Source organism: Canis lupus, chromosome 18, assembly GCF_011100685.1.
Source record: "Canis lupus familiaris isolate Mischka breed German Shepherd chromosome 18, alternate assembly UU_Cfam_GSD_1.0, whole genome shotgun sequence".
Taxonomy (NCBI): domain Eukaryota; kingdom Metazoa; phylum Chordata; class Mammalia; order Carnivora; family Canidae; genus Canis; species Canis lupus.
The window spans coordinates 45,555,912-45,565,282 of NC_049239.1; the positions used below are offsets into that span (position 1 = coordinate 45,555,912).

Sequence of the window (9,371 nt, forward strand, 5' to 3'; positions counted from 1 at the left end):
GGTTTGGCTCCTGCCTTCAGCCTAGGGCATGATCCTGGGGTCCCGGGATCGAGTCCCACGTTGGGCTCCCTGCAGGGAGCCTGCTTCTCCCTCTGCCTGTGTCTCTGCCTCTATGTCTCTCATGAATAAATAAAATCCTTAAAAAAGAAAAGAAAAGCCTAGGGAGATAGGGAAGGAGGGAGAGAAGGAGCAACGTGCTGGGTCAATTTCCAAAGACTGATGTCAACAATTCTTCACATCTTTTTTTTTTTTTTTAAAGATTTTATTTATTTATTCATTCATGAGAGACAGAGAGAGAGAGAGAGAGAGAGGCAGAGACACAGGCAGAGGGAGAAGCAGGCTCCATGCACTGGGAGCCCGACATGGGACTCGATCCCAGGTCTCCAGGATCACGTCCTGGGCCAAAGGCAGGTCCCAAACCGCTGAGCCACCCGGGCTGCCCAATTCTTCACATCTTTGAAGTGCATGCCACTTTTCTAATCAAAAGGTAGAATCTCGGGATCCCTGGGCGGTGCAGAGGTTTAGCGCCTGCCTTTGGCCCAGGGCGCGATCCTGGAGACCCGGGATCGAGTCCCACGTCGGGCTCCTGGTGCATGGAGCCTGCTTCTCCCTCTGCCTGTGTCTCTGCCTCTCTCTCTCTCTCTCTCTCTCTCTCTCTCTCTCTATCATAAATAAATAAATAATAAAAATTAAAAAAAAAAAAAAAAAAACAAAAGGTAGAATCTGGGCAGCTCTGGTGGCTCAGCGGTTTAGCGCTGCCTTCAGCCCAGGGCATGATCCTGGAAACTCGGGATCAAGTCCCACATCAGGCTCTCTGCGTGGAGCCTGCTTCTTCCTCTGCCTCTGCCTCTGTCTCCTCTCTCTGTGTGTGTCTCTCATGAATAAATTAATAGAAAATCTTAAAAAAAAAAAAAAAGGTAGAATCTATTTCTCTTCCCCCTGAATCTGGGCTCGCCTTGTGACTTGCTCTGACCAAGAGAATATGACAGGAGTGACATTCTCAGGCTTTTGAGCTTAGACCTTGAGAGACCCTGCATCTGCTCCTTTTGTCCTCTGGGAACCCAGCTGTCATGTCATGAGGACACCAAGCTCCCAGCTGAAGGTAACCTCGGGGAGACCCCAATGGAAACTGTATACAACAGACAGGAACCATGCCCAGCAAGTTCCGCTGCACACCCCTAGCAAATACATAGTGGTTATTGTTGTTTAAGCCACTAAATTGTGGGTTGGTTTGTTATACGGCAATACATGAATGAAACAGCCAAAAAGCATCCCTGGCTGATATAAAGAAAATTCTTAGTCCTCCACTGAAAATACACTTTCCTTGTAGATCACAACTTAAGATCCTTACCAAACACAAATCTGCCCCATCTGATGTCTAGACACCGTGTGGGGAGGGAAGAGCCATGGGACTGTGTCACATGTCACAGACTCACCATGTCACTGCGATAAGCTGCTTCCACATGCCATATGTCAGAGTCCCAGCCTACAAAATGGTCTCATTCTACTCACTGGTTTTTCAGAAAAGCTATTCATAAAAAAGGAAATAACTGAAATGTTCATAAACCATCTTAAAGGTTAGCAACCATTTTTACTTCGGCTAAACGAAGCTCTCCCCAGTCACTGCCCACGTGGCAAAACTGCATCCTGCCTAGCTGGCAGGGTATCACCAAGGCTTGATTGTTGCCTTCATACCAGTTCTTGGGCAAAATGTAAATAAACAATAACCAAAGATTTCAACTCCTATCTCTTGAGACTATGAGGTGGAACATAAGAAATTTGTCACAGACTAATGCATGAAAGCACATACATTTGAAGCTTAAAAACTATCATCTTTGGGGAATATACATCAACCATTCATATACGCTCATTGATGCCAGGACAGAAGTACAGGCCTGAGAGTGATTTCACTTTCTCTGTCATTCTAACAACCAGCTTGCCCCTGCTCCCTACTCCCTCCAGGCCCCTCCACAACTTTGCCACTCTCTAGGTCTTGGGAGCTAGGAGATAGGAAGTCTCAGGACAAATGCATGCAAGGAGCTGCACATTCCACTTCCCCACAGGCTCTCAAGGTATATTTATACCTTGAATCAGTGCTTCTCTAACACCCAAAGGGTCAGAATCTCGGGGGCAGCTTGTTGAAACAGAGTCCTTGGCCCCAGTGCTGGGGGTGTGTACCAGGAGATCTAAAATCAGGTCACAGGGCAGCTCCCGTGGCTCAGCAGTTTAACGCTGCCTTCTGCCCGGGGCGTGACCCTGGAGACCCAGGATCAAGTCCCATGTCCGGCTCCCTGCATGGAGCCTGCTTCTCCCTCTGCCTGTGTCTCTGCCTCTCTCTCTCTCTCTCTATGTCTCTCATGAATAAATAAATAAAATCTTTAAAAATAAATGAAATGGATTTTTTTTATAAACAACATATTTTATTTTTTTATTTTTATTTTTTAAGATTTTATTTATTTATTTAGGCGGTGCTAAACTGGAGCCACCCGAGCTGCCCAAGAAATCCATTTCAAATCTCCACCTCCCTATACCTCTGATCCTTTCCTCAACACTCTAACAAGACAGTTCTGGCATCTCCACCTCATTTACCACAGGCCAGGCCCTACGGCACTACTGACATCTCGAGCCAGATCATCCTTTTCTGTGGGGAGGCAGAAACAACCCCCAGTTTTGACAACCAAAAATACATCCAGACACTGCCAAACATCCCCGGGGAGGCAAAATCACCCCTACCTGAGAACCAGCGGTACAGATTGTTGTCATGTCCAAGTTTGAAGGCATCTGTCCAGCAGCCTATTAGGACTGGCTCCAGTTGCTCTTGCAAGATCATTAAATCCCGAATCCCGAGAGGATGCTCCCCAAGCAACACAGCCTCTCCCAAGCAACTCTACGGTCCCCCACCACTCCACTCTTCAGCTGACACCCTCAAGATTCACTCCCACACGTGTGCCCCCAGCTCCTGCTGCTTCCCATGAGCCATATCCTGCAACTCTTTTAGTACAAAAGCTACCTGCCCAGCAGCAGCAACTATACTTCCGCACAACACTGGGATCCTGAGGGGAGGAGGCAGATCTTGAGGAAGATAAGGGCCATCCTGCAAGGCAAGAGCCTTCAGTGAGGTCTTTGCAGAATGTCCGGACAAAGAGAGGTGGATACTTCTGCTGGCCGAGAGGATCCAAGGAAATCTGGGAGTTCAGAGTTCTCAATGCTTCCACCAAATATCTCCATCTCAGGTCTCCCCGCTGACTTTAGCAGAGGCAACCTGCCAAGGCTGTGCATGGGGCCTCCTCTGCAGCTCTACCATAATGACCATAATTCTGGACCTGATTTTCAACAGTCTGCCATCTGGCTGCAGGAGATATGACCACAGAGCTTTCTGTCGCTCATGGTGTGCACTGGGCTGGTAACTGGCTGATCCGAGTCTGACCTTACCTCAAGGCTCGAAGGAAGATGCCAAGAGACAGCCAAGTCCATGAGCCTTATCGTTATTGTCATTGCCCATATACTGCTCACGTACTAGATAGAGCTACTGTACTAGCCAATGCTTTCCTTCTACCTGAATCCCATCCCACCCACCATGGGCAAGAGTTGTACCACTGTGATGCTAGAGAGTACCAGGGGTTGTCAACAGCAGCACAGGGGTCCTTGTTGCCATGAGGGTGAGGGATTCCAGCTTTACAATACTATTCTCAGGGTCGGCTTTCTAGAGCCACTTCTAGCACCAACTGTCTTAGTTCATGTTCTGCCAAACTAAGAAAAAACAACTTGAAAGCAGGAAGCTTGCAGAAGATAAGTCCAGAACGCCAGAGTGAGGGACACAGGAGAGGAGTCAGGGGAGAATGGATAGCCATGAGAGTTACCATACTGAGCTGGGAATGGGGCTCAGTATGGGGCTCTGCAGAGCCATGGAGAACACATCTCAGAACTGTCTCGTTGAAGGATAGGAAGCTATGGCATTCATCTATTGAAACCCATCCCCTAGTGGTCGGGGGCTATTCCCAGATGTAAACTCCCATATCTGAGATATGCCTACACAGCCTAAGCAAACTCCCACAAGTCTCTGCCAAACAGCTGAGAGAAGGCAGCCCCGGTGGTGCAGTGGTTTAGTGCCGCAGGGTGTGATCCTGGAGACCCGGGATCAAGTCCCTCATCAGGCGTCCTGCATGGAGCCTGCTTCTCCCTCTGCCTGTATCTCTGCCTCTCTCTTTCTCTCTCTCTCTCTGTCTCTCATGAATAAATAAATAAGATCTTTTTAAAAATCTTAAAAAAAAAAAAACAGCTGAGAAATATGGTGAGCCCTTGAGGTATAATTAAACTATTTTAAAATGAGGCACCTAGGTGCCTCAGTCATTTAATGTCCAAATCTTGATTTCAGCTCAGGTCATGATCTCAGAGCTATGAGATCAAGCCCCACACTGGGCTCTGCATTCAGCAGGGAGTCGGCTTGGGATTCTCTCTCCCTCTGCCCTTCCTCCCTGCTCATGTGCTTGCATTCTCTCTCCCTCTCAAGTAAGTCAGTCTTAAAAAAAAAAAAAAAAAAAAAAGAGGGGAAAAGCCTTAAATGAAAAAGGAAAGAAAAGGATGAGAGGGATCCCTGGGTGGCACAGAGGTTTGGCGCCTGCCTTTGGCCCAGGGCGCGATCCTGGAGATCCAGGATCGGATCCCACGTCGGGCTCCCGGTGCATGGAGCCTGCTTCTCCCTCTGCCTGTGTCTCTGCCTCTTTCTCTCTGTGACTATCATAAATAAATAAAAATTAAAAAAAAAAAAAAAGAAAAGGATGAGAGATGGGGCAGGGGAGTTCCTTACTAAGTGGTGCTTTAGAGATAGAGAACCTTCTTGGTGAGCATCCATCTGCCTTTCACATATATCACAGCATTAGCCATGTTATATTAAGTATTTGCAAGTCTGTCTCTTCTACTGGTTCTCATTTTCTTATAATCAATTTCCACACACTGAAGCAGAGAAGGATGTATGCCCCCAAAACCATCATCCAAGAAAACAAGCCATGATCTTCCCATCCAAAGAGGACACTCACTACTACCACTACATTCGAAGCCCCTGACTCTGAGCATCTCAGAAGAGGACAGAATGAAAGGAGTCTTCTACTAATTAATGTTCCACATAATACCATAACCTGGATGAAACAAGAATTTCACAACAAAGCCCTACAAACGTTATCCTCCTTAAAACATACCAAACCTGTCCCTGCAAAACACTGGAATCATCTGGCCAGCTGTCAAGCACTGAGTCACTGGAAAAACCTTTAAGTCCACTCTACTGTCAGGATGAGATGCATTTTCTGTTCCTGGAATTATTTATTCCTAAAATGTGCCTGAAAAATCTTTCCTTGGTGCTTTACGCTACATCCAATCCAACTAGTCCAATCCTTTGAGTCACAATAATTGTTTGAAACTTTTTAGAAAAGCCCTCACAGTTGAACTCCCAGGGCCACTGTTATACTGGAACTTAAGCCCAGTGTGCCTGAAAACAAACCAAATATTAGCAAAAACAGGAATATCTGTGATTCATTGCCTTATCTGATAGTGTTCTTTATAATTAAAGTTATAATATGGCTAACCATCCCTAAAAAAATGTCTCCAATGGGAAAAAGAAAAGTGTTTCTTTGATTGTGGGAATTATACTATAATTAATACAATGTATACAATAACTAATAACTAAACTTTATTGAGGACTTACTACATGTATCTGTTTTAAGCACTTTGTGTTAACTTATTTAATCTAACGGTCCCATGCGACAAGCTGTTCTTAACCTCATTTTATAGACAGGGAAAGTGCAAGGGGAAGGCTAAGTAACTTGAACGATGTCACAAAAGTAGAAAATGAGGGGGCAGCCCGGGTGGCTCAGCGGTTTAGCACCTGCCGTTGGCCCAGGGCATGATCCTGGAGACCCGGGATCGAGTCCCACTCTGGGGCTCCCTGCATGGAGCCTGCTTCTCCCTCTGCCTGTGTCTCTGCCTCTCTCTCTCTCTCTCTCTCTCTCTCTGTGTGTCTCTCATGAATAAATAAATAAAATCTTATTAAAAAAGAAAAAGAAAATGCGAAGGCTAGGATTTGGAGGATGGCAGCCTGACTCTGGAGCCAGAGCTGTTAACGTCCATGTCTCCCCTCATTACCCATAAAAGCCTAGATCTACCTTTTTTCACTCCTCAATTAGCAAAGCCAGTATAACTTGACGGACCCAAATCTATCTATTCATGCCATCACATGCAACCAAGAGGCTGAAATCAGCGGAAGTGAGGAATGCTGGAAACTGAGTCATCTATTACTGCGAATAGCCTTTGAGCTCTGAAATTTGTTTTTTTTTTTTTTAATTATTTATTCATGAGAGACAGAGAGAGAGAGAGAGGCGGGGGTGTGCAGAGACACAGGCAAAGGGAGAAGCAGGTTCTGTGCAGGGAGCCCGACGTGGGGCAGGCGCTAAACCGCTGAGCCGCCCGCCCGGGCTGCCCTGAGCTCTGAAATTTACAAACCAAGACCAGGTCAAGGCCTTAGAGCACTCGACGGACTTGTAAGAATTAAAACGGGCCTATTTCAAGGCCTCTTCAGACCAGTAAGCCAAGGACCCTTCTGGATGAGCGGCTCCCAGTTCAGTCGCACCAAGCACCGAATCATCTGGGCCTCGAAACTGTAGGCAGAGCTGGTTCTCCCGAGGCTCCAGCCGATGCCCCGGGCCCGGGCACCCCGGGCCGCCTCCCCACGCAGTCCTCGGTCCGCGCGGGGGGCACCGCCCGGCGTCCCGCGCTGCAGGGGCTGCCCCAGGCCACCGGGAGCGCCCGAAGCCGCCGCAGCTCGCGGGGAGGGGGGCAGCTGCGGGAGAGGAAGCGAGGGGGGGAGGGGAGGGGCGGGGCTGCGCGGGGAGGGGGGATGGGGAAGGGGCGGGGCTGCGCGGGGCTGCGCGGGGCTGCGCGGGGATGCGGACTGCGCGGGGAGGGGGGAGGAGGGGCTGCGCGGGGAGGGGGACGGGGAGGGGGCGGGGCTGCGCGGGGCGGGGGAGGGGAGTGGCGGGGCGGGGCTGCGCGGGGAGGAGGAGGGGAGAGGGAGGGGAGGGGAGGGGGCCGGGAGGGCGGGGCTGCGCGGGGAGGGGCGGGGCTGCGCGGGGAGGGGGCGGGCTGCGCGGGGAGGGGAGGGGGGAGGGGAGGGAGGAGAGGCGGGGCTGCGCGGGGAGGGGAAGGATGCGGACTGCGCGGGGAGGGGGGGAGGAGGAGCTGCGCGGGGAGGGGGACGGGGAGGGGGCGGGGCTGCGCGGGGAGGGGGAGGGGAGTGGCGGGGCGGGGCTGCGCGGGGAGGGGGAGGGGGAGGGGAGAGCGAGGGGAGGGGAGGGGGCCGGGAGGGGCGGGGCTGCGCGGGGGAGGGGCGGGGCTGCGCGGGGAGGGGAGGGGGGGAGGGGAGGGGGGGAGGGGGAGAGGCGGGGCTGCGCGGGGAGGGGGAGGATGCGGACTGCGCGGGGAGGGGGGGAGGAGGGGCTGCGCGGGGAGGGGGGACGGGGAGGGGCGGGGGCTGCGCGGGGAGGCGGGAGGGGGAGGGGGAGGGGCTGGCGGGGATGCGCGGGAGGGGGGGGGGCTGCGCGGGGAGGGGAGGGGGGAGGGGAGGGGGAAGAGGCGGGGATGCGCGGGGAGGGGGAGATGCGGACTGCGCGGGGAGGGGGGAGGAGGGGGCTGCGCGGGGAGGGGGGACGGGGAGGGGGCGGGGCTGCGCGGGGAGGGGGAGGGAGGGCGGGCGGGGCTGCGCGGGGCCGCGCGGGGCCCGGCACAGGTGGGCAGCGGCGGCGCGCGGCGGGCCGGGGAGCGGGCCGGGTTAGCGGGGCCGGGGGCCGGGCCGGGCGCAGCTGCAGGGCCCCGCGGCGGGAGACGTCGCGAGCCGCCCCGGCTGGGTGGGGTGACCCGTCGCCGCCCTCCGGGCCTCCGCGCGGCCGCTTACCTCGGCCACGCTCGCCTCCCGCTCGGTCACCGGGGCATGTCGCGGAGCGCGGGCCACGGCCGCCCGGGAGGGGTCGCGCCGAGCCGCCGGCCGCCACCGCCGGCGCCGGGTCCGCGCGAGCGCTCGGGGAGAGCGGCGCCAGCGACCGGGCGGGGCGACGTGACACGGGGCGCCCTGCGCCTGCGGGAGCGGCCGGGCCCGCGCCCCCTGCTGGACAGGAGGAGTCAGGGCTCCGCTTGCGGCTTCTCCCCGCTGGAGCTCCGCCCCGAAACTCTTGCGCAAAAAGAAAAAAAAAGCTCCGAGGGAGCATTGCTCTGCACTCGAAATCCACAAATCCACATGCCCGCAAGATGATAGGAAGTTCAGTGCACAACGGCAGCCTCGTTATAATTAAAGAAACTGCAAAAATAAAAAAAAAAAAAGGGATCCCTGGGTGGCGCAGCGGTTTGGCGCCTGCCTTTGGCCCAGGGCGCGATCCCGGAGACCCGGGATCGAGTCCCACGTCGGACTCCCGGTGCATGGAGCCTGCTTCTCCCTCTGCCTGTGTCTCTGCCTCTCTCTCTCTCTGTGACTATCATAAATAAATAAAAATTAAAAAAAAAAAAAAAAAAAAAGAAACTGCAGGCCCGAACGGCGGGGCACCACGCCGCGCTTACAAAACCGACACAGATGTAAACGCTTTATCACAACGAGTGCTGCGGGGCCTGCAGCGTTCCTCCAGAGCAGTTCGGCTGTATCCCTCGCAGGTGAAATCCCCGCCACCTTCCCGACCCGTCCCTCTGCATGGAGCTTACCCTATGGCTAGTCTCAACAACGCCTACCAAAAATACCCATCACAGCAGCGTTCCAAACAATAGCTGAAAACTGGAAACAAAATCAACGACGGGAAGTTTTATAACAATCCAAATAAATTGTGGCTATAATGGAATCACGTAATAATGCATATATGTCGGTAGAGAAATACCTCGAAGATGTGTTAATATGGAAGCATGCTCTAAAACAGTGAGCAGGGGGACCCTGGGTGGCTCGGCGGTTTAGCACCTGCCTTTGACCCAGGGCGTGATCCTGGAGTCCAGGGATCGAGTCCCACGTCGGGCTCCTGACATGGAGCCTGCTTCTCTCTCTGCCTGTCTCTCTCTCTCTCTCTCTCTCTCTGCCTATGATAAATAAATAAATAAAAATAAAAAATAAAACAGTGAGCAAATATGGTCCCCTTTCTGTAAAATATGTATACGAAAAAAAACAGGAGAGAGAAAATATGCATGCAGATGTCTATATTCAAGCTTATGTAATTTTTTTTTTTTTTCTGGAGGGAAACCAAGAAGCAGAAACTGTTTTGGAAGGAGTAATGGTGGAGCTAGAAATGGGGAAAGAGACTTGTTTTGTCTCTTTCTGTATTATTTATATGATCATGTGTTATTTATATGATCTG

The 9,371-nt window shown here is 52.6% G+C and overlaps 1 protein-coding gene across 1 annotated transcript in view; it reads right to left on the reverse strand.

Annotated features, from left to right (window-relative positions):
- The window catches only part of EXT2 (exostosin glycosyltransferase 2), a 143,590-nt gene extending 135,518 nt beyond the window's left edge, over nucleotides 1-8,072 (reverse strand). Inside the window, exon 1 of the mRNA XM_038563513.1 lies at nucleotides 7,940-8,072. The gene's annotated coding sequence lies outside the window, so the exon portion shown is untranslated. The remainder of the gene's footprint in view (nucleotides 1-7,939) is intronic.
- Between the last annotated feature and the right edge of the window lie 1,299 nt (nucleotides 8,073-9,371).